Source organism: Ochotona princeps, chromosome 27 (assembly GCF_030435755.1).
Source record: "Ochotona princeps isolate mOchPri1 chromosome 27, mOchPri1.hap1, whole genome shotgun sequence".
Classification (NCBI taxonomy): Eukaryota; Metazoa; Chordata; class Mammalia; order Lagomorpha; family Ochotonidae; genus Ochotona; species Ochotona princeps.
Window position 1 is genome coordinate 8970235 of NC_080858.1, and position 25980 is coordinate 8996214.

Below are 25980 nucleotides of genomic sequence, written 5' to 3' on the forward strand. Positions count from 1 at the left end.
TAAACTTTCCTCTTGGAGCAGGGAGAAGGTGCATTCCTTCAGCCCCAGGAAGGAGTGCACCTCTGTGTTCTGGGGACGGATGTGTTTTGCCCTGGAGTCAGAGCTCCCTTGGGGACAGAGGTCTGAGAGCCTGGCTTTGGAGGGATTGCTGTCCCCATTACCTCTGGAGAAAAGGGTACAGAGGCTGCGCGGCTTGAACAAGCTTCTGCTGTCCCCAGCATTTTGACGAAAGGCAGCAAACCCAAGGCAGGGGGCTTTAGAAAGCCAACACTTCAAAGTCATTTTCTGATTTCATGTAAGCACTGGTTACTGTCTAGTATCCCTGTAAAGAAGACGCCTAAAGCCATAAAATAGGTTCTGTGTCCTGCTCTGGAAAAATCTACACAGCTGAAGAGGAGACACCATGAATGTGCCGAAACAAAAATTTTGCAAGAGACTCTTGCTGATCTCAACAGCGGCAGAGGCCTGGGGGTGCTCTTGGAAAACTAGCACATTGACCAAACGGGAACAAGGCAAGAAGTGAGCACTGGGGAATCCAAGGGCTCCTGGGAAAACAGACATGGTGGTCATGTTAGACGCTCTCTGAGATTGCTCTTAAAGGGGAGAGTTCACAACGGGGGGTGGGGAGGTTTCTACACTGCTAGGGGAGGATTAGACTGTACACTTTTCTCTCAAGGAGAGGGATGCAAGAATAAGAGCTGAGCTGGAGGGGAGGAGAAGGGCAGAAACACTGAATCCTGAACGGTAGAAGAGATTACCGTGCCAGTTGCATGAGCAAGCCACGGCGACCTTAGCAGACCACAAGGGGGTGTGGGAAATTGAGTCCTGAGTACCAGTACTAACCTACAGGCTATTCTGAGAGGGAAGGTGAGTCACGCGAAAGAACTGGGGACAAGTCTCCTTTGAGCACCAGAATGTAAGATTTAGATTCATTTTTTATTAGGGAAACTTGCACTGTATTACAGATCCACTCCTCAATTTTCACATTTTATTAGCCAGTCCTTTATTCAGAATTTAAACAAAGTAATATCATGTTTTTGAACAATATAAATGACACACTGGTAAGTGGAAGATTAAAAGTTACAAACAGTACACGAACTATAACTCTTGTTTTTACAAAGCATGCGTGTCGTACAGAAAAATGGCCAACATCAAGAAGCTATAAATGAGATACCACCATACATCTTTTACAGTATCTAAAATTTTTATGTGACAATGCCAAGTGTTATCAGTGATAGAGTATTGAGAATTCTGGGGAAAGGCAGCAAAAACAATTTGACAGTATGAACTTAGATAATACTATTTTACTTTAAAAAGTTAAGGATTGTTTATACTTTATGAAGGATGAGGTTTTACTTTCTAAAGCTAAGCACCCTATGTCATCTGGTCATCTGGTGATGTCACTCTTAGATATTTACTCAAGAGAACAGAAAAACCATATCCTAATAGCCAATACCCTAATGTTTTCAACTGGTGAATGAGAAAAGGTAGTATACGCTATGGAATATTACTCAGCAATAAAAAGAAACAAACTACCAACGTATGCAATGCGATGCAGGAACTTCAATACTTAATATTAAGGGGGGAATGGCTGTACCCTGTATGATTTAATTTATAAGGCATTTTGCCAAAAGCAAAAATACAAGAGCAGAAAACAGATAAACAGTTGCTAGGAACTGGGACGGAGAGCAGTTGATCAAAAGAATCATAAAAATTTCTGTGATTGCTTGAAATAGTCTCCATAAGAATTGCTTGGTATGGTCTGGCATCATAGCCTAGCAGCTAAATTCCTTATCTTGCACGTGCCAGAATCTCATATGGGCTCTGGTTTGTGTCCCGGCAGCTCCACTTCCCATCCAGCTCCCTGCCTGTAGCCTGGGAAAGCAATGAAGGACGGTCCAACACCTTGGGACCCTGCTCTCACTTGGGAGACTCGGAGGAAGCTCCATGCTCCTGGCTTCGGATTGGCTCAGTCCTGCCTGTGGCCACTTGGACAGTGAATCAGTGGACTGAAGCTCTTCCTCTCTTGCTCTCTGTATATCTGCCTTTCCATAAAAATAAGTAAATCTTTTAAAAAATTGCTTAGTATTTACTTTGTGCATGGTCACATTGCAAGTAGTCCATAATTTAGCATGAAGATATTTATTTGTTATTATTCAAATATGTATCTTACCTTTTTGTTGCCAAGGAGCAGAAAGAATACAAAGGAGGGCAGGCTTTGTAGTACAGTGAGTTAAACCATAGCATGGTTAGTCCACATCCTAAATGGGGTGCTAGTTTGAATACTGGCTATTCCATGCTCCTCATCTATTCTTTTTTTTTTTTTAAGATTTAATTTTTTTTATTACAAAGTCAGATATACAGAGAGGAGGAGAGACAGAGAGGAAGATCTTCCGTCCGATGGTTCACTCCCCAAGTGAGCCGCAACAGCCGGTGCGCGCCGATCTGAAGCCCGGAACCAGGAACCTCTTCCAGGTCTCCCACGCGGGTGCAGGGTCCCAATGCATTGGGCCGTCCTCGACTGCTTTCCCAGGCCACAAGCAGGGAGCTGGATGGGAAGTGGAGCTGCCGGGATTAGAACCGGTGCCCATATGGGATCCCGGGGCGTTCAAGGTGAGGACTTTAGCCGCTAGGTTACGCCGCCGGGCCCTCCTCATCTATTCTTTTCCTGCCAGTGCGCACTGTGCAAGGTGGTGGATGATGGCCATGTATAGATGGATGCCTGCTTGGAGGTTCTGGCTCCTGGCTCTGGCATGGCCTAGGCCGTTGCGGCTGTTCAGGGGAGGCAAGATGGAGCAGTCTCACTGTCTTTCCTTGTGTCATTGCCTTTCAAATAAATGCACCTTTAAACAGAAACTGTGTATTTAAAGAGTTTGAAATCACCCTTTTTAGTGTCTTGCTTCACAAATGCTTCTCTGTGTGGTTGTATAATCAGAACCTTCTCCACTTAATAGAACTGGAGATGCTTCCTGCAGGTTGGCATAGGGGGAGTTGATTCCAAGACCCTGGCGGAGAAATTAAACACGAGTCTGGAATATCTTACTGCCCTGGAAGGTCAGGATTTCCTCAAAGAATGGTGGCAATGTATCAAAGGGACACGGGAGATGGCTGGAAAGATTCGCTACTGGCCAATGCTGGATGATTCAACGTGCAAATAAATCATGACAGTGATGGATTATAACTAAGTCAGATGAAACTGTGCAATGTAAGAGTTCAGTGAAAATCCACAGTCCCACACTGACATATACATGAAAGCTGTCTTATAGAGTGGAAAACCAAATAAAACGTAGACATACAGAAAAAATCATAGTTTAAACACTTATCAAACTTAAATTAAGAACAGCGTATGCCAGTGTTATCACAGCGGAGAAGGCTAGAAAGCCACCGACCCGAGTAACCAAAGTTAGTGAAGGGTAGGATACGTCTCACGCTGTGATTGACAGCAAATGCAGGACACGGCAACAGTTCAGTGGTTCTTATTTGAAGAGCAGGAAGAAATGTTCATTCTGCTGCTTCACTCCCCAAAGAGTTGTCATGGCCAGGAACGGGGTGGCCAAAGCCAGGAGCCAGGAGCTCTACTGGTTTTCTCATATGGGTGGCAGGGATCCCAATAACAAGCACATAAGAAGGGAGCTGCATCAGGAGCGGACTTGAAGTGCCCTCATATGGGCTGCCAGCCCTGCAGGTGGTAACTTTACCTGCTGGTCCTCCACGGGCACCCCAGGGACTTTCTCTTTCGTGGTTTCTACCACCAGCTGCTCCATTTCTTTAAAGCGTCTACTTTATCAAATGATGAGGAAAGATGAGTGACTGAACTAGATCAAAATAATTTTCATAAAAAACTGGCAGTAACATGCTGAAATATAAACAATGAAGTACTTGATATCAAAATATTTTTAGGGATTTAATTATTAAAGATGCAATTTTTTTTTAAAGATAGATGTACAGAGAAAAGGAAAGACCGAGAAATCTTCTCCATCTGCTAGCTCACACCCCAAATAGCCACAAGCAGCCAGAACCAGGCCGTCAGAAGCAAAGAGGCAGGAGCTTCCTCCGGGTTTCCTTCTTGGGTGCGGAAGTCCAGGATCTTGAGGTCATCTGCTGCTGCTCTCCCGGGCACATTAGCAGAGAGCTGGATTGCAAGTGGAGCAGCCAGACGGGAGTTGGCGAAAGAGGAAGGAAGAAAAAGAGAAAAAGAGAGATCTTCCATCTACTGATTGGCTCCCCAGATGAAGCCAGGAGCTCGGGATTCCTTGCAGAGTTCCCCAGTGTACGGTGGAGACGGAAACGCTTCAGCATTTGTATTGGCCAAACATTGAAGCAATCCGAATTGCTGTCAACTGTAGATAGATGAATAAATTTGACATAGTCAATAAGTGAAAAATACCCCATAGTAATAAAAATAGGTTAACTATGATTGAGACATAAAAGTCCCCGTGCCCTGAAGATTAGATGAGAGGTGAGAGGTGGGGCCATTTGGGGTCCAGCAATCACCCGCAATTTCAGCATGGCTACAGAGGTAATTATCTTTTTTAAAAAAAGATTTATTTATTTTCTTATTGAAAAGTCAGATATACGGAGAGGAGGATCTTCTGCAGGCTGGTTCAATCCCCAGTGATCACAACAGCCAGAGCTGAGTCAATCTGAAGCTGGGAGCCAGGAGCCTGGAGCTTCTTCCGGGTCTCCCATGTGGGTGCGGGCCGACTGCTTTCCCAGGCCACAAGCAGGGAGCTGGATGGGAAGCGGAGCTGCCAGGACATAAACTGGTGCCTATATGGGATTCCGGTGTGTGCAAGGCAAGGACTTCAGCCACTGGAATACTGCACTGGGTCTCATAGGCGATTATCTTAATCCCATTTGCTCTTTCTGTATTTTGTGTACCTTATAATATGTATACTGTTTTTCATCATGAGAAGATTCAGTTTTATTTTAAAGGACCTCATTCTATGAGCTCTAAGTACATCAAGTATATATTATGGGGAGTAAGTGTTTGACCTGGGGGTTCAGATACCACATGTCCCACCGTGGAGTCCCCGTTGCAGGGCGTCTGTTGGATTCCCAGTCCAGCTCCTGCCTCCAGACCCTGAGGACGGCATGATGGCTTAGGTCATTTCCTGTCACCCCGTGGGACTCTGGATTGAGTTGCTGTCTCTGACCTTGGACCAGCCTGGGCTGTGGCAGACACTGAGAGGCAAGTCAGCAGATAGGAACCCTGTTTTTCTTTCGTTCTCTCTTCAATGAGTTTTAAAGACCATTTTTTCATTTAGGAATTTTTTTAAAAGATACATTTATTTTTATTGGAAAGTAGATTTAGAAAGAAGAAAAGTAGATTTGGAAAAAAAAAGAAAGAAAAAGAAAGGAGAGTCTGGTTCACTCCTAAAATGGCCGCAATGACCAAAACTGAGCTGATCCAAAGCCAGGAGCCAGGGGCTTCTTCTGGGTCTCCCACATGGGTGCAGGGGCCCAAGGACTTGGACCATGCTCCACTGCTTTCCCAGGCCACTTGGAGAGAGCTGGATGAGAAATGGAGCAGCCAGGTCAAGAACTGGCACCTAAATGGGATGTTGGTGCTCTGACATGGAGGATTAGCCAATTGAGCCATCTTACCAGCCCCACATTTTAAAACAAACTTTAAGAATGTGATGAGTTGGGCCTAGCGGCGTGGCCTAGCGGCTAAAGTCCTCACCTTGAACGCCCCGGGATCCCATATGGGTGCCGGTTCTAATCCCGGCAGCTCCACTTCCCATCCAGCTCCCTGCTCGTGGCCTGGGAAGGCAGTTGAGGACGGCCCAATGCTTTGGGACCCTGCACCCGCATGGGAGACCCGGAAGAGGTTACTGGTTCCCGGCATCGGATTGGCGCGCACCGGCCCGTTGCAGCTCACTTGGGGAGTGAATCATCGGACGGAAAATCTTCCTCTCTGTCTCTCCTCCTCTATATCTGACTTTGTAATAAAATAAATCTTAAAAAAAAAAATGTGGCGCGTCAGTAAGAAATATAGGGGCTGGGCCCGGCACGATAGCATAGCAGTTAAGGTCCTGGCCTAGAACATGCCAGAATCCCATATGGGTGCCAGATCTAATCCCGGCAGCCCCTCTTCCCATCCAGCTCCCTGCTTGTGGCCTGGGAAAGCAGTCGAGGATGGCTCAAGACTTTGGGACCCTGTACTCATGTGGGAGACCCGGAGGAGTTTCTGGCTCCTGGCTTCGGACTGGCTCTGTCCCAGCTGTTGCAGCTGCTTGGGGAGTGAACCATCTGACAGAAGATCTTCCTCTCTATCTCTCCTCTCTGTATATCCACCTTTCCAATAAATATAAATAATTTTTTAAAAATAAAGAAATATAGGGGCCTGTCATGGTAGCCTAGCAGCTAAAATCCTCACCTTGCATGCACCAGCATCCCATAAGTGCGACGGTTCTAATCCCAGTGGCCCTGCTTCCCAGCCGGCTCCCTGCTTGTGGCCTGGAAAGGCGGTCGAGCACAGGCTAAAGCTTTGGAACCCTGCACCTGCATGGGAGACCCCGAAGAGGTTCCTGGCTTCTGGCTTCAGATCAGCTCAGCTCTGGCCGTTGCAGTCACTTGGGGAGTGAATCATTGCACGGAGGATCTTCCTCTCTGTCTCTCCTCCTCTGTGTATATCTGACTTCGCAATTAAAAAAATAAATCTTACAAAAAAAAGAATAGAAATATAAAGTCCTAAGTGTGTAACATACCACACTTTATGGTGTTTTTATTTCTATTGGCAAAAATAACCAAACTCCTCCAAGGAACCAAAAAAATCATTATTGTTAACAGTGAAAAATACTGGAGTAGCATCTCCTCAACTGAAATATCATACTGCTCAGGGCATAATGGCTACCGGCCAAATGCTCTGCTGAACTGAATTCATCCTGTCTAGACCAACTCGGCATTAAAGTGAAAACAGATGACTTAGCTATTTCCGTTTCTTTTACAAAGTCATGCTCATTGATATGACTTTAGGTCTAAATATGTGACGATGAAGTCAGAAAATTCAAGATAAGAATTGAAAACCAAAGAAGAGACTTACAAACCAAGATGTATAGCTCTAATTTAAACTATCATGTTTCCTTTGGCTTCTTACGTGTGGCTGCTATGCACTTCAACTAAGTATTATATTATTATGGAAAAAAACAATTAGAGTAATAACAAATAGTAATATATGCTGAATTTCAAAAATATTCTGTTTAAAATCATTTACATTGTGAATTTAGTGAACATCTTCAATTCTGTATGTCAATTATCTATTATTATTAACAAATAATTAATACATTAATTTATTTTTTGAAGATGTATTTATATTTATTGAAAGGCAGATACAGAGAGGAGGAGAGACAGAGAGAGTAAGAGCTTCTGTCCGTTGATTCACTCCCCAAGCAGCTGCAACAGCCAGAGCTGAGCTGATTCTAAGCCAGGAGCCTGGAGTTTCCTCTGGGTCTCCCACTCGGGTGCAGCGTCCTAAGACTTTGGGTAGTACTCGATTGTTTTCCCAGGTCGCAAGCAGGGAGCTGGATGGGAAATGGGGCCGCAAGGATTAGAACCAATGCCCATATGGGATCCTGGCACATGCAAGATGAGGACTTTAGCCACTAGGCTATTGTGATGGGCCCAATACATTACAATTATAGTGATGCTCTGTGGTGATTTAGCCATCATAGTAAAGATAATGTACATTTCCTTGGATGCTTGCACTGTAAACCTGGGAACAATTCCCCCCCCCCACCTCTGCCTGCACAGCTAATCTGTCACCTGAGATGTTTTGCTGACTTTTACATGTCTCCAGGGCTAAGATTTTCCTCCTTTTTGTCCCTCTCCACCCCTCAACATCTGTAGCCCAAAAAGTCAGCCTTCCGTCCCTGGAGTGGCGCCTCTGCTTTCTAATCTCTCCCTCCATGAAGTCACTTTTCGCATGACACTTCCCATAACACAGTACCCACTGCATCTGTCCTTCTCTTGGACATGCTGAGGCTGCACTCCAGCTCTGAGTTTCTCTTCCTGCTGCCCGTGTCCTCTCCCAGTCCACCCAAGGTCCCCCTGGACTCCTGATAGACCAAACCTTGGGGCCTTCTGCCAGTCCAACCTTCCCCGGGCCTGTGTAAGCTTCCCATTTCCCTCCTGCCAATGAAATGACAACCATGGGCACGTAGTAGGGCTTTAGGGGGTGTTCATTGGCTGTAAGGCTAAGATCCCTTTTGAAAAATATGTGTTTATCTATTTATTTATTTTGAAAGCCAGAGTTATAGAGAAGACAGGGACACACACACACACACACACACACACACTCACACATCTCTGTCCACAGGTAGCTACAACAGCCAGTGCTAAGCCAGGCTGAAGTCTAAGGGCCAAGAGCCTCATCCAGGTCTCCTACTTGGGTAGTATGCCCCCAAATACTTGGGCTGTATTCCACTGTTTTTCCCAGGGTACCAACAAGGAGCTGGTGGAAGTGGAGCCGCTACAACACAAACCGATGCCCAAACTGGTTGTTGGCATTGCAGGCAGTGTATTCACCTGCTATACCACAATGCTTCACCCAAAGCTCAGATCTTAGAGGAGATGCAGCTTAATTAATTCGTTAATCTTCTGGGTAATTAATTGCTTTCTCTTTGGGGATCCTATTGTGATCTATTCCTATCTTGATTAGTTTTGTAATTCTTTGTAAGACCAGCAGCTCTGTTTTTGCTAACCTTTGCACCTGAATAGTACCTAACATACAGTGCTCAATTGTCTGTAACTCTTAGGATTACTCTTTTATGTGGGAGCAAACCAATAGGTTGATCTTGGAGAAAATTACTGCAACCATTCAATTGATGGATATTCAGTAAATGACAATTGAGGACATTCTCTATACTGGTTGCTAAGCCAGGTACTAGGCACAGTGAACCATAATTGCTTTTTCATGATGCTCTATACCAGGGTGAAATACAAGGCTAGCATGATTGGTCTGAGAAAAGCATTTTTCTGTTTGCCCTCCATCAATGAAAGCAGGAAGGATCATATTGTCTTTTTTTTTTTAATCTTACCGTTTAAAATAGTTCCTTTCATTAGTGATGCTCATAAAAGCATTTCTCGGCTTCTCTGTCACTTGACCTGAGGTTTGTAAAGCATCCCCCAAAGAACTGGAAATGAACAAAGAAATCTTGAGTTGTGATGATGTGAGATTGATCCTCAGTCACATGTTCTGCTTACTTAGACAGCGTATTAACCACCAACCTATTAAGTGGCGCCAATGTGTTTGCGAGCCCATCATGTGATCATGCTGCAGGGAGGCCCCAACTGAATAAATTCCTTTGGATTTACAAGCTTTGTAGAGATGAAATAATCAGGCTATCGAAGTTCTAACACAAATAATCAGTTGTTAGTGGGCTATTGCAGACACGATTGTCAAGTATTCCTTCTAGTTAAGAAACTACATTCACTTCCTTCCTAATACAAGCACCATAGATTTTTTTTTTAGTCCCAATTGAAAAAAGAAAAAAAAAAAAAAAAAGCTAAGACAACAGTTTAATGTTAATTATTTAAGACACACACATTAACTTCTCTGCTTCCAGACCAGATTAAAACTGAAAATCAAATGACCTGGTGAATTATATTCCAATAACTGTCATTCAGATATGTTTAGCTCTCAGAGATTTTTATTCTTGATAAAAAGCCGTGTAACATAGCTTACAAAGAAGGCAGGCCGGCTGCAAATGACTGTGTTGGAGCATGCTTCCCGGCTATCTCGCTGATGCTTTCTGGCAAGTCAGCTTTGCCGTTGCCATTGGACTCAGCAGATGGTAACAATATCAGGTATCCACGGCACTGCAATCACTCCTGTCTCCAAAGACACCCTCTTTCTTTTTTGTCAAACAACCTCATGTTCTGGGCACTGAACCCCAGCTAGAATTCTTCATATACTTCCCAGAATCTAAAGAGTGCCCATAGTGAGTGCCCGTATACTCACTACCTGGCTTTTATGACTCAACTTATTTCATAGTTAGATCTACTTATCATCTTATATTATGACTGTTTGGGGTTGCATTATTTTTCTTCCCAGGTAGACTGAAAGGTTATAAACAGGTAGTATTTTTCTATTCAGTATCGTTTCCTATTACTAATAGAGTAATTGATATATAATAAACTACCCTTACAGTTTTATCCATTAGATTATTTATTGTATGTCTAATATACACCAGAGGTGATGTCTTAGCTGTGGGACACGGAAACAAACCACACAAATAATCACATGAAATAATTATAAATAACACTAAGCAACCTAAAGACAGTAAAAGTAGGGGAAGACAAAGAGGCAGTGGAGAACAGAGAGCAACTTCTGCACCCCAAGTAGTTACTGAAGGAATCTGAGCTGAGACAAATGATAAAAATGGAGCTCCTTATAAGAACGTGTGGGAGGAACAACTTTCTGGAAGCAGGCACAGCAAATATAAACACTTTGAGATAAAATCAAGCTCAGACCAAAGAATGGATGATCATGGAACTGGATGCCCAACCAAGAAGACTGAGAAAGCTTTACAGAGTTGAGACAAGACAGTAAGTAAATGGGTCTTACTCTGTCATCCAAGACAGAGGGAACATATTCCAGGAAGGGAGAAACAAATAATACAAGGAGAAGTAGATAGTCAAAGAAAGCAATGGTCGGAAACGACATCACAGAGAGAGGCAAGAGGCACATAAGGTAGGTCTTCTGTACCAAAGGCAATCAGGTAGGAATGAGAAAGCCGTTAAAGTCAGCATATGATATAGTGTGAAGACCACGAGAGGAAGTCCCAAGAACAATTACAGGACTGTTGCAATGATCTGGGTGAGAGATAAGGGAGATTTGGTTAGATTTTTCTCATTGTGGACTGTTTTGAAGGTGACATTGATAGGTCTTGTCTATGGAATGAGTATCAGACTTGAGAACAAGTTTGAAGGCGAGTACCATTTGTTATTCCTTTGGTGTATGATGGGGACATTTACTAAAGTGAAGAGGAAGAGGACATTTGGGCAGTGGAACAGGGAAGGCAGGAGGCCAAGATAGGAGTTCCACTGTGAACCTGTCAAGTTGGAGATGCTTATGAATTGTTCAAGAAAAGATGTCAAGTAGATAATTGGATGTGTGAACCTGGAGCTCAGGGGGAAATTCAGACTTGGACAATGCAGGTATCCAAATCCAGATGACTGTGTGAGATCACCAAAGCAGAAACGAGGACCAAGAAATACAGGAAATCTGGACAGAAGAACTTTTGTGATACGGTAAACCCAGGAGCCTTTTATGTCAAGGAAGCCTCAATGAAAAAAAAAAAGTTTCAACAAGTAGGTAAAATATCAAGTGATAGAAAAGTGACCCGTAAGAACTTCAGCCCAATGGAGTTAACTGATGGCCTCAATACAAGGCATTTCAGTTGACTTGTGGTCACACATGTTTACTCACAGTGGAAAGAGGAAAGATTGCAAGGTGACAAAGAAGGAGTCAGGTGACATTGGCAACTTCAGTTTTGTTCTGAAGGTGCAGAAGACTTTCATGGATGAAAAGAGATGAAGATCAGGGATTTTTCTTGTTTAATTATTTTACATGCATATTAAACCATGTTTGCATACAGATGGAAATAAAATATCTGTGAGAGATCATTTTTTTAAATGATAAGAGTGTGATGATGTTACATTCTGAAGTCAGCCCCAAACACCTGCCCTATACCGTTCGCGTGTGGGCACAGTTCTTATGTTAGGTTTTAATCTCATTTCCTCCCCTGGTCCTTCTTTATTTACATATACTGTCATTTGCTTTATTGTGATACAATAGAACAATAGTGATTAAGATTATGTATCTGGTGCCAAATTGCCCAGTTTTGAGAAACACTCCATACAGATTGACTGACCTCAGGAGAGTTAGCATTTCTCAGCCTCGATTTCCTCCACTGTGCATGGTGGCAATGCCAAGAATCTTTGAAAAGTTCATGGAAAATGTGCTCTGTGAAAAAACCTGTGCATAGATTTCAAAGCTTTTTGCACCAAAATCAACTTGCCTTTTAATTCAGCCTTCTATAAGTTTTTTAAAAGTATTCTTGCACATAGAAATAAATATACACACATGTGGGCTGGTGCTGTCTTGCAGTGGGGTAAGCCACTGCCAGTGTTTCATATTAGAAGATGGTCCAAGTCCTGGCTGCTCTGCTTCTGATCCAGCTCCTTGCCGATGCACCTGAGAAAGCTGCCTGTTCTTTGTGGCAGATACAGTCCAGGTTCCACGTGATGCTCAACTGTTGTGTCTTGTGAGTCTCTTCCTCCCTGTTACAGGGCCTCAGGCTTTTCATGTCTTCTGCAGTCTTGACAGTTTGGAAAAGTAATGGCCGGTGATTTGTTTGGGAAACATCCCGCAGAAGTAAAGTGCCATTCTTGCTGCTTCGTATCAACATGACTTCTCACTGTTGATGTTAACCTTGATCATTGCTTAGTGTCTGCCAGGTTCCTCTGCCTATAGTTGTTATTTTTCTTCTTATTATTATTATTTCCGTACTCCTCTTCCTTACCAAACCATTGCTTTTTGCTTTAGGAATTTTTGTTATTGTCATTTTTATTGAGAAGCAAACAAAGATAAAGGACTCCCACCCAGTTGTTCACTCCTGAAATGCCCACAATGGTCCAACCAGTCCCAAAATGGGAGTCAGGCACTGAATTCAGCTCTTCCGTAGGATGGGCAGGGAAACCATTACTTGACCCTTCATCCACTGCCTCCTGCTCTGTTCTAGCAGGAAACTGGGATCCAGGCATAGAGTTGGGAGTTGAATCCAGTGGCTCTGACACAGGACACAGGCACCTTCATTGATACTTTGGCCCCCTAAACCAAATACCAGTCCTTCTTCCCGAACTTTGAAAGCAACTTACTAAGTTTGGTCCATTCTCAAGGGTAGGGGGCCTATGCTGATCTCCTGATAATACCTCTGTATTTATTGTTTATAATTCCTTAGAGAAAAGATTTATCTTGTATTCCCAGATTATTATTCAGACATTTATTTATATCAGTATGGATTCAGAGAGGTTTGCTTTATTCTTCGATTTGTAATGCAGTATTGTTGTTTATTTTGGTGTTCAGCTGGTTCAAACTCTGTTCATTGGAAGCTTTCCAGATTAATTCTTGTATCTATTTGACTTACTCCCACTCTTCAAATTTTTTATAGTTCATTTAAAGAACAATCAATGACAGCACATGCACAAAACATGTGACATGTGCAAATAAAGTGCATTGCCATTCTCTATAGCTTGAATTTGCATTGACACCTACCTTTAATTAGCACATCCTGGTAATAAAGGTTTCCTGATATCACTACATAGTTTGCATTTTTGTTTTAAAAAACAGGATTCCTGAAAAATCTTCATGTTTTTCTACTATGAGAAAAATAACATGAAAAAACAATTGAGTACTCCCTGTATTTTTTTATTCCCTGTTTTTCATTCTCCTGGGGCTCTGAGAACACTGTGAAATGAATTCTTTCATGGTTTTACTTTCCTACTTTACAAAATAATAGGATTATTAGATCTGCTTGGTTGAGATGTGCGATCATGATTTTGTATCTTGCTGTGTTGGAAATGCTGGAGTAGCACCCCAAGTGCTCTCCTGGTACCCGTCCACACATTTATCTGAGAACTCTAGGAGAGACTTCCCCAGTCCTCAGGCACTCACAGACAGGACTGTACTGGCAATGCAGCAATTTGCATGAGAGAGATGCAAATGTGATGAAGATATTTGTAATCCTCTACAATCAGCCCAGAAACAAGCCAGAAAACTGAGCAGGAAGAAGAGCAACAAGTTCATTAGACATATACAGGGTTGATTGGATTTGTAATTTTAGCACATTTCCTAAAACTTGTATTAAGTGTATACTATGTGCTAGACATTAGAACAGAATTTTTTTTCTTTTAATTCTTATAAGCTTTAGAAAGTTAAATCTTTACCCAAAATAATTATTTTGGATTTTTTTTTTTTTTGGTGCAAGCGACAGAAGGTTCAAAACATTAATGACAAAGAGTTTTCTTCTCCTGTGTATTAGTCTATGAGCTGATTCAGTGGATTAAGATATACATGGTCTTGACCATATATGGTGAAAGATAAAATGTATTGCAAGTGTTACTACATTAATTACAGGTTAAGATTATATATATTTAAATTCATGTTTTAACTAAAGTATGCCATAAATTAACTTTGCCTCTTTATTTTTACTCTTATTTACATTTAAATTTAAAATTGCATTTTATTGGCATTTAAATTTAAAATTGCATTTATTTATTTTGAGAACTACTTTATTTGTTTGAAACTCAGAGTTGGGCCCGGCAGCATGGCCTAGCGGCTAAAGTCCTCGCCTTGAAAGCCCTGGGATCCCATATGGGCACCAGTTCTAATCCCAGCAGCTCCACTTCCCATCCAGCTCCCTGCTTGTGGCCTGGGAAAGCAGTTGAGGACGGCCCAAAGCTTTGGGACCCTGCACCCACGTGGGAGACCTGGATCGGAGCTCACTGGCCCGTTGCAGCTCACTTGGGGAGTGAAACATCGGATGGAAGATCTTCCTCTCTGACTCTCCTCCTCTCTGTATATCCGGCTTTCCAATAATAATAAAATCTTAAAAAACAAAAAGAAAAGAAAGAAAGAAAGAAAGAAACTCAGAGTTACAGAGAGAGAGAGAGAGTTTCCATCTGTTGGTTCACTCTCCAAATGGCTAAAGGGCCAAGGCTGGGACAGGTCAAAGCCAGGAGCCTGGTACTCCAACAAGATCTCTCTCATGGGTTATGGAGGCCCAAGTACTGTATTTATTATCCTCAGTTGTTTTCTCAGCAACATCAGCAGGCAGCTGGATCAGAAGTGAAGCAGCCAGGACTCCTCGAAGATCTGATAGAGGAAAACAGTGTTGCTGGCGGTAGTTTAGCTGACTGCACCACAATGGTGGCCTCCCTTTTGTTTTTCTTGGATACTATTTTCTTTTTAATTTTCAGTACTGTGTAATTGATGAGAGGATGCATGTCCATGTGGATCTCTGGTTAGGGTGGGGAGTGTCAAGATCTGGAGGAAAGGGCCCGGCGGCGTGGCCTAGCGGCTAAAGTCCTCACCTTGAAAGCCCTGGCATCCCATATGGGCGCCGGTTCTAATCCCGGCAGCTCCACTTCCCATCCAGCTCCCTGCTTGTGGCCTGGGAAAGCAGTAGAGGACGGCCCAATGCATTGGGACCCTGCACCCGCGTGGGAGACCCAGAAGAGGTTCCAGGTTCCCGGCTTCGGATTGGCGCGCACCGGCCGTTGCGGCTCACTTGGGGAGTGAAACATCGGACGGAAGATCTTCCTCTCTGACTCTCCTCCTCTCTGTGTATATCTGGCTGTAATAAAATGAATAAATCTTTAAAAAAAAAAAAAAAAGCAGGGAGCTGAATGGGAAGCAGGGTTGCCGGGATTAGAACTGGTGCCCATATGGGATCCCGGCACGGGCAAGGTGAGGACTTTAACCACTATGCTATCGTGCTGGTCCCTAGGCACTAGTTCTAAAAAAAAAAAAAAAAAAAAGATCTGGAGGAAAGTGGATGGGACAAACGTTTCATTTCTTTTTTCTCCTGTGTCTGCTGGGTGGGGGTATAGGTAGGGGCTGCTTCTTCCAGTCAAGCTGCATCAGCTCCCAGGGATGGAGATGGCAATTTTATGATCCATTGGAGACCTTGACGTGGCAAAGAATGTTCCTATCAAAAACCCTAGTGGGGTTTTGATAGTTCTGAGACATGACTGGATCTGTTGTACTAGGATTCAGAAAATGTTTCCCATGTCTACTGGCTGACCAAGTCCACCTTAGTGGATCCCCACTCAGACACTTGCTGCAAAGCTTGGCCAGCAGAGTTGTCCAACCTGTTCTGCTTTCCATGCTCTGACGTGACGCTTGACATCCTCTGGGGGCCTGGATAAACTGGCTATCAAGTCCCTTGTGTGCCTCTGGGTATACTTGGATACTGATTTGTCTGAGAAACAAAAAGTTGTCCAGTAAGTGTCCTGTAGTTTTTCACAATGTGTGTAAAATGTCTGAGAAAGTTATCTTTCAAAGGTTTCCTAAAAGAGGAATGTGGCAAATCTGGCTCAAGTAAATGGCTGTACACGCCTTCTGGGGTCTGTTGGCTAGCATTTGTGAGATGCACATGATATTGCCTCTCCCCTGGAAAACGTAAACGGACTGACTCCAACACTTGGCTTGTACTCAGCCTCTCTGGCCCACACTTCTGAGGCATGTGGCCATTGTGAGTAGATGAAAAGGGTGATTTATGGCTATGGCCTTTGAGAACATCCCTGGTTTTTTCACATCCACGATAGGAAATAACTGTGAGTTATAATCAGCAATAACAGCTGGTCATCATAGCATGCTTGAAAAACCTGGTGATTTTTCTGCGATTCCTCAAATTAAATCCTCATGTACATTGGTGAGTTACATAGTAACCGCATAAGTCTTTTACGATTTATTTATTTTTATTCGAAAGGCAGACTTACAGAGAGAGAAGCAGAAACAGATGTTCCATCTGTTGGTTCGCTCCCTAAATGACCGGCAGCCACCAGAACTAGGACAGTTCAAAAGCAGAGATTGGAGCTTCCTCTGGGTCTCCCCGCTGGGTGCAGGAGCACAAGCACTCGGGCCACTTTTGGCTACTTTCCCAGGCACATTATCAGGGAGCTAGATCAGACGTGGGGTAGCTGGGACATGAACTGGCACCCATATGGGATGCCAACTCCACAGATGGAAGCTTAGCCTACCGTGCCTCGGTGCCAGTCCCTGCTTGGTAAGTCTTCGACTTGATCAGAGGACTGAATGGATGCTCCCTTGTGAGCTTCAACATTCTTTTGACAAAGATTAATCGGCCCTTTCAAATTGGAAGTGATTGGTCTACCCCTTCCGGTTGGAAGTTCTCTACGGAGAAGGAAGAAGTTGAGGAATTCTGTGGTTTTTAGTCCATTAATATTGTATCATATATTGTCAGCAGCGAGTATATCTCTCTTTTGCTCTTCCATTTTGAATATGTGTGTATAAGCACACCTGTATGTATGTATATTTATAAATACTCATATATCTATTTAAAAACATGTCTGTACAAATATAGGTTGAAACATGAGTACATTATTACATGTATCAGTAGTACCTTCTTACTTGGAAGCTTACATGTAGGTAGATTACAAACTAAAAACTAAAAATATGATGTTTGTTCACTCTCCTATTAAAATGATCAAAACGATCACGTATCAGCTTTACATTATTTAGTACCTTCACTGTTTATTTCAACTCAACCATCTGGAAATCACACTAGTATCAGATGGAAATACTGCATGATCTATAGTTTTTAAAGTAAATATTGAAGAAAGGTTGAAAGAGCTTTTTGTTTAACAGGTTTCCTTCATAGGAAACAAAAGTGAATGAATAGTCAACCAAATCAAAGAAAATTGAGGCAGAATAAAGAGAGGCAGAATAATAAACAAACAAAATATACTGAAGACACCAGGGCTTAAGTAACTTAACACCCTGAATTTCTGTAGACCATTGTTATTTTTTTGTCCCTCATTGTCGCCCTCCTCCTGGGAATGGAACCACCTTTTGGGGAGACTTTTCTGCCTTTAACTCCAATCAGGTGGTTCTGGTAGCAACAAGGAACCATAGTTCCCAGCTCAGTGGCTGTTAGGGTGACGTCATGATTCAAGCTGAGCCAATGAGAGCTCCTCTCCTGCTCCTTTGTAATTGGAATCAGGGGAAAGAAGTCAGTTCTCTGATGGTTTGGTAGAGGCAGACCGTTTGAAAACACCACTGGCAGGTGGCAGACCAGGAAAGCATGGCTGTGTGGGCTGTATGGAGCACTCTTGGATTCCGGTTGCTTGAATACCTAAGGCACACCGGCATCCCAGCCGGAATGTCAGTTTGATTATGTGAACCAGTTTGTCGTTTGCCTAAGAAAATCTGGGTGGTGCTTCTCTTACTTGAGAACTGAGAGAGTCCCAGCTAATACATTATCCTTTTGGTTATCAGCCTACAACCTGCAGGACGGCAGCCAGCAACTCTGCGGCTTGCGCTCTTGGGTAGGCACCTTAGACTGAACAAGGAGTCAGTTCTGAGAAAGGGCTGAGACATCTGTCTTGGTTTTTTTTTTTTTTGCATTGCCAGCTTGTAAAGACACTGAAGTAGTCTCACGGAAAGTCTACCAAGGCCATGTGCCAATAGCCGGTACCACCAAGGGGCAGCATGTGAGTGAGCCATTTTGGAAGGAGTTCCTCCAGCTGCAGGGGTCAGGAGGCACAACCTGTGGCCAAGCTACTCCCAACCACAGTCCTGCCCAAGGAGAACCTAAGACATAAGTGCATTTGCTGTTTCACAATACCAGTTTTGAGATAATTTGTTAACCCTCCAAAATTTCTTGACAATGGAACAATAAATAGCTCTTCCAATCCTGTAGGGCTATTGAGAAAGAACAGAAGGAAAATGAGATGCCTAATATAATAATGAGGTTTTTTCCAAGAGTGATGGCAAGTAGCTAAGTTAGACCAGAGTACTGGTTCCCAACTACCATCTGCCTTACATACTTTGAGGCTGTGCCTTAGCATGAACCATCGTGGAAGCTAAAATTTCAACATAGAAGAAAAGTGGCAGTAAGCACACTCTTTACATTAGTTAATATAATGCATGTAACACTTAGGGAAATGAGCAAGTAAGGTTTCTGTCATTTAGAAAACTCTAATCTACTTTTTTTTAAATTTATTTTTATTGGAAAGTCAAATTTACAGAGAGAAGAAGAGACAGAGAGAAAGATCTGCCATCCACTGGTTCACTATCAAAGTTGCTGCGATGGCCAGAGCTGAGCCAATCTGAAGCCAGGAGCTTCTTCTGGGCCTCCCACGCAGGTCCCAAGGCCTTGGGCCATCCTTGATTGCTTTCCCAGACTACAAGCAGGGGGCTAGAAGGGGAGAAGGGTGGCTATGATACCAATCAGCGCCCATATGGGATCCTGGCGCATATAAGCCACTAGGCTACTGTGCCAGACCCCTTATCTACATTTTCTAATTGATTCCTCTACTACAAGGTTGGATTTTTAGCTTGATGTTTAAAATATTACACAAATTTTGCTTCTTTCTGTGCAGTGTTTAGTCTTCTTAAATAGCATTACATTTTTGTAAGTTCTTTTCTGCTTAGTTTCTCAAGCTTTTCTGGTTTGGATAATTACTTCATTCTTTCCTAGTGCCAAGTTCAACTTCCCATTTGAATAACAGCTCAGCACCTGGTGCTGTGGGCTCTTTTGCCGCCCGGTTGGAGGCAAAGAGTTGAGAGTTTGCAGGACCGTGTCCATGACCCCAGCATTGGCTATGATGCGATATCAGGTACCTTCTCTGCATTTGTTTTCATCTAGCAATGGACTTATGACATCAACTAAAATTCTAGAAAATTGGACTGGTAGCCTATGGCCAAAGTCCTCACCTTGCATCCACCAGGATCTCATATGGGCAATAGTTGGTATCCTGGTGGCTCCATTTCCCTTCCAGCTCCCTGCTTCTGGCCTGGGAAAGCAGTCGAGGACGGCCCAAAGCTTTGGGACCCTGCATCTGCATGCAGGAAGAAGCTCCTGGCTTTGGGTCAGCTCAGCTCCGGCCATTACGGCTACCTGAGGAATGAACCAGTGGGCGGCAGAGCTTTCTCTCTGTATCTACTTCTCTGTATATCTGCCTTTCCAATGAAAAAAATTTTTTTTTTAAATTTAAAGAAAATTGGAAAAAGGTCTGAATTTGAGGTCTTCAGTTGTCCATCAAATTGGCAATTCAGGAGAATCATGAACGGTCACAGTAGTTTTTAGTCATATTTCTGTTCTTGATACCTAAAGTTGTGTTTGGTATGATGATTTCACTGTTGGGAAGATTCTGAAAAGGTAAAAACAATGTGTTTAAATTCTATTAACAAAAATATTCAAAGAAGCCAGGAATGATTCATAGTTTTTAAATGATACCATATTGTTTAAAAACATTTAGCTTATCTTTCATGAAATCCTGATTTATTAAAAGTAAATTGCTTATTAGAGAATATGTATGAATAATAAATGATAGTAAATGGCTCTTCCTTATCTTAATTTCTTGATTATATAGTGAAAAATTCACAACACTTAATTTATGCAACAAAACCAAAATTGAGTATCTATAATACAGTGTAAATATTTCTATAGGCAACATTGTATATGAAATCTCAGTTAAGATTTACTCATACAGTTTCTGAAAAAGCCTTCCTTAAATGAGTAATGAAAATAAGTTTTATGATTCAGTATTTGATGTGGACAGGATCTAACATTTACTTGGCTACGATCATCTCAATAACTTTATATACTGACTTTCTTTTTTTTTTCAAATACTTATTTGTTTTATGGGAAATTCAGACATACAGAGAGAAGGAGATACATAGAGGAAGATCTTCCATCCATTGATTCACTCCCCAAGTGGCCACAATGGCCAGAACTGAGCCAATCTGAAGCCAGGAGCCAGGAGCATCTTCCGGTTCTCCCACACTGGTGCAGGGTCCCAAGGCTTTGGGCCATCTTTGACTGCTTTTCCAGGCCACAAGCAGGGAGCTGGATGGGAAGCAGGGCCACTGGGATTAGAATCGGCGCCCATATGGGATGACGGTACTTGCAAGGCGGGGACTTTAGCTGCTAGGCTACTGCACCGGGTCCACTGCATTTCTTTAAGTCCACATATGACTAGAAAAGCTCTTATCATCCTGTTAAAATATGTATTATAAATAAATATTATTAAAATATATTACAATATTTATTATTTATGAATAAATATTATTTATTAACATATTATAAAGAACTGATTTACTTACATATTTTTGCCATGTCGAGAAAGAAGATAAAATGGAATTTGAGCAGAAGGAACTTCAAATTTTGAAAATGAAGCAATGGAGTTAAACGTGTATTTTGAGACAAAAAGAACTTGAAAACTTGAAATCCATGCACCTTTTTTCATAATACACGTTCTGCATGAGTGTCCTGAAGGCCCCTATATGTTTTACAACAGTTTTCCAAGTTTTGGTTAAGCTCTGGGACATTTCCTGGTAGTAGAAGCTGCTGTGCACCAGAGGCATATAGAACAGATCAGCTGCCGGATGCTCCCATGCGCACCTGCCTCCGCTCACCTGTGTGTCTTCCTTTCCCTGCTTCCGAGTGCCCTACGGTGATGTCTCTCATTCCAGATTTTCTCCTGTCCTAAGCCATTCCGTACAAAGAAGACTATTTGCCAAGCTCGAGTGACACTTTGGGAAGAAAATAATTGTCAAGTTTAAATAGAGGTGAGGATGATGATGAGGTAGTTTTCCCTGTGTAAATGCTATACGTTGATTTCATTCCCAGTTAAGTTGGAAGATGTGTGCAGGCCTTGCAAGCACCGCCTGCTCCATGGCCGTCTTCAGAAAAACACCAGAGCCATTTTTTTCGGGAGAGATTCCCTAGAGCCACGTTGTTTTCACGGGACCCTGCTGATGAGAGAGAGGCTGACATGGCCTAGATAAAACCTGACACAAAAGGACTGCCCGTGCTGTCCTCTCTGGGACGATTGAGGATGAAACAGCAGGGAGGGTCAGCCCTGGGTAATTGCAGAAGTGGAGGGCCAGGAGACAGGAAACAGAAGCCATGAGTAAGCAAAGCCAGGAGGCAAAGAGAAAGTGAGTGAGCGTCATGAGTAGAAATATTTGGAAAAAAAAATAAGCAGGTAGTGAGAGGCCAACATGGAAGAGCTGAGTCACATGCGTGGCCAAGAGCCAAGAGTGGCTGAGGTCACTGGACGGCGGGCTGTGCTACTGAGAGCCAGTGGACTCGCCAGTGGCCCCGTGGCTGGATGGGAGTCTGCAAAGGAGACCTTGAACTGTTTTTTTTCTACTTCTCCATTTTCTTCAGCTTCTGAATTCCTCTGTTCATTGTATGCTTGCAAAAATGACAGAAACATGAATCTGTTATTGAAAGAAACTCCTCCAGCACCTGGAACATGGTTGGAGCTATAATATTGTGTGATGCATTTTTGTTTTGTTTTGTTTCTGCTTGTTTTTTTTTAATTATTAATTAATTAATTTTGTCAAAAGCTCCTCCATGAGAAAGCAAACCTTCAAATCCCAGAGACACATTGCTTGGGATTTTCAGTTTGGTCACTTTTTTCCCCTTTTGCCTTAAAGGCTTCGTTTTTAATTCTAGAAGTTGGCCCAAATTAGATATTTAGGTGTGGAAGTAAAACACATGTTGTAACAATTTGGGGAAGATGGATGAATCCCTTGAGATATGAGATTTTACAAAATATATTTTTTTTTTTTTTTAATTATTTATTATTTAACTTCATTAATTACATTGTATTATGTGACACAGTTACATAGATACTTGGGTTTTTAATCATTTTTCAAATATTGTGGGCTTGGCAGAATAAAATTTGTTTCCTAAATGAACTTCTGTTAATATGCAAATGTTCAAAAGGAAAATGGAATATATGTATTCCCGGAATACTTTACTTCTTTTATATAACTCAGAATTGTTTGATAGGAATTGATTAATGTTCACAAGCTTCAGTAGGTATTTGAATTCAGGCCTGTTTTGGACACTGAAACCACCTTCTGAAAAAGAGGTTGAATTGGATGTTTTCTTAAATGGATTTTGGAGCTTGACCTCAAATTTCAGCAAATATTTTTTCTTCTTTTGTGCAACAGGAAAAAAAAAAAGTAATCCCTTTCTTCTAGTGATGAACAAACAGACTCTAATTTGAATTCCAGAAAAGCGGTGGGCAGCAGGGATCAGAAAAAAATCTAGCTATATTATTTTTAACATTGTTTCTTTATTTGAAAAGTAGAGAGAGATAAATCCAATCCATTGTGTTAATCCCCAAATGCCTGCACCAGCTGGACCAGGTCAAAGCTAGAATCTTGGGCCTCAGCATGGCAGTCCCCCATGTGGATGACAGGGACCCACGCTAGCAGAAAGCTGACACGAGCAGCAGAGCCACAATTTGCATCAGGCACTGCGATATGGGATATGGGTGTCGCAGACATCTTAACCATATTCTTCATTTAAGTGCAAAAAGAAAGGGAGAATGAGAAGAAGGGAGAGCGAGGAAAGAGAGAAGAAAGGGGAAAAGAAACTTGGGATGTTGAAGAATTATAGGTTTGTGAACTCAATTCCGTGTAACAACAGCCCAAACTTCACTGTGGAATACAGCCTGAGTGAGCCCTTGGAGACTGATTCTTCTGTTCATACTGCTCAGCACACTTGACTGATGGCACCTGCTGCCTGCCTAGCTTCTGTCCTGTGGGCCAGGAGGAAGGCAGTCTCTGGGTATGTCTTGCTCCCGTTTCTTGCCAGCAGCAGCACAGCTCCCAGGAGGGGCATTGCCTCCTCTCACTACACAGAAGGGTTAAAAACACAAGTTGTGGAATTAAACTTGCTGTCACACTTAACATTGCACAGTGGATATGGCAGTGCAGTCATCCAACCTTAAAGAATTATGGAGGGAATCATAGAAACTACCTATACAGTACTTTGTGTGGGGCTTGGGATATTATTAGTACCTCCTCCCCAAAACATTCATTATAAAGATAATCATATTTTTCCAAAGCATGAATCAAAGGATGTCATTCCTTCCAAACAAAAAGTTTATAAGAATCCACTGAGTTCCATTGTAGCACACACATTGTGACTGAGCCATGAGCTTTTTGTGTGCATCCCCTGCAATTTCAGGTGATTCTCTTAAAAATCTCTTTTTATCCTCAGTTCGCTGATCAACCATTCCCACCATTTGTGAGTCATTTGTTCTTGCTTGTTTCTGGATGGATTCTGTTGGCTGTGCAACATGCATAAAGGAGAGTATGAAGGGTTATAATTCTGGAGTCTTCCAATCCGGTAAGAATGTTAATTGTCTAGAAGAATGACCATGATTTAAGTGCTCATAGTCAAGGTTTCCTAGGATACGAGTTTCCTTTTTATATCACTGGCTTGACTCTGATCTTGAACAAAGTGCATCCCGGCCACTTCTGAGAGTGGCTGCTGCTGCCCAGGTGTCCCTTGGACGGATGACTCAGAGATCAAAAAGCCATAAATGACTGTGCTTTAAGTCTAAGGATGACAGAGACTTGAAACAAACTCAGTCAGACGGATGGAGGGCCATCTTTAAGAACTATGACTTCCAGTGTGGGCGTTTGGGTGCAGTTAGGTAAGTCAGTGTTTGCATGGTGTCCCGTATCAGATTTCCCCTTGGAGTCCCAGCTCACCCCTTCCACTCCAGCTCCACGTGAATTAGCCTGGGAAAGCGGAAGCTGGCTAAGGCTTGAATTCCTGCCACCCATGTGGGAGATCCTGATGGAGCTGCAGGTTTCTGATCTGGCTTGACTCAGCCAGAGTGAACCCATGAAGGGAATGTTGGAAAAGAGGCATGGAAACGAGAGGAAATGGAGTACTAATTCACAGCTATGTCAGATTGATTAAACATGAATAAATCCACAGAGGAGCAGACAGGAGGAGGAGGATCATGGTGCAGAGGCCTGGCCAGTCCTTCAGCAGGCTGGGCCTTTTGTAGTTTGAGAATCTTGGGATGTTCAGGGATGAGGGGGAAGTAGCCAGGCACTGGCGTAGCTTTTCAACCTTGGTAGGTGTTGCTCCCGGGAAGGAATTGCAGGAATGGGGTAGGAACCAAGAAGCCACAGGCTAGGCTTCAGAACTGCAGGACAGGACAGCCTGAGCCTGACTCTGGGAGTTCTAATGGCCTCAGCACCTAGAGGTGGGGCCTGCGTCCGTGCTCCCGTACGTCTCTCCCCTTCTCTGTACTCTGCCTTTCAAAGAAGAAAAATAAACACTAAAAAAAATTTTTTTTTTAAAAAAACCATGATTGAATTTTGCAGCCAACCTAGGAAAGCAACTCAAGTTTCCATTTCCTGGATAAGGAGACTATGGCTCAAGTAGGTTAGGTCATCTGCTTGTTAGCTCACACATGTAAAATCACTGGACAGTGAGCTCCACAACTTTTATGTACATCTTTTTTTTTTTTTTTTAATAATCTATTTTATTGTGTTGTTGACAATCTTTACATAGTTAATTACAGTTAAAGAAAGAAAAAGGAAAGAAAAAAAAAAAGGTTCAGGGGGATAGGGAAGTGGGTAATACTATTATGTCCACATTGTTTCCATCTTGTATCTGAGGTAAAGGGGGATTTTGAGGGGGAAGCCCCACCCGGTTTCCCGCCCACCCCGAGTCCCGGATGTGGGGCATGCTCTGAGATATGTGCTCGAGTGGTGTTAATAGTTCTGCAGTTATGAATCGCTGCCAGTTTCGCTCGATGAGGTCGTCCACTGATTGATATGGTCCATCATAAAGTCTCCGTTTGCCCCATATATCGCTGCCAACATATAGCTGAGATGAATGATTGATCTGCTCTGTCTTCTGTCTTTTCTTGATTAGAGTTCTGAGTCCAGCAGTTCGATTAGGGAGATCTCCAAAGAAACTTTGAGGTATTCCCAGACTAGTTTCTTGTATGCTCTAGCAAGCACAGGGCCCGGCACAGTCCATCACCACGATCAGCTGGTGGTTGCAATTGCTGGGTTGGTTCTGTTTTCAGTCCCGAGTTGCACTGGAACCAATGGGTGTTGCAGTCCAGTCTGGTTCGGCCCAGCACGTACTCGGCCCTCACACAAACCAGTGGGAGCTGCAGCCTAGTCGGGGCGACCCACAATAACCCCCACCAGGTCCGCCCCCTACCCTGGTTTGCCAGTATGTGTAGCAGAAGACCAGTCTGTCCCCCATCCCATTTGGCTCTTGTACGTGTCAATGGGTATTAAAGCTTAGTTCTATCTAACCAACTCAACCATCCAGCCCTCACGGATGTTGTTGAGTGCCTCTCTATCTAGCCATCCCAGCCCCCGTCCCAGTCTTCATGCCCTCCCACGGTATGTACATCTTAAACCCTTCAAATATCTAAAGC

General features: G+C 42.9%; 1 protein-coding gene across 1 annotated transcript in view; it reads left to right on the forward strand.

Moving 5' to 3' along the window:
• LMNTD1 (lamin tail domain containing 1) overlaps window positions 1-25980 on the forward strand; it is a 166897-nt gene that overhangs the window by 135911 nt on the left and 5006 nt on the right. The window contains exons 14-16 of the mRNA XM_058655675.1: window positions 19233-19371; window positions 21230-21325; window positions 23781-23909. The gene's annotated coding sequence lies outside the window, so the exon portion shown is untranslated. The remainder of the gene's footprint in view (window positions 1-19232; window positions 19372-21229; window positions 21326-23780; window positions 23910-25980) is intronic.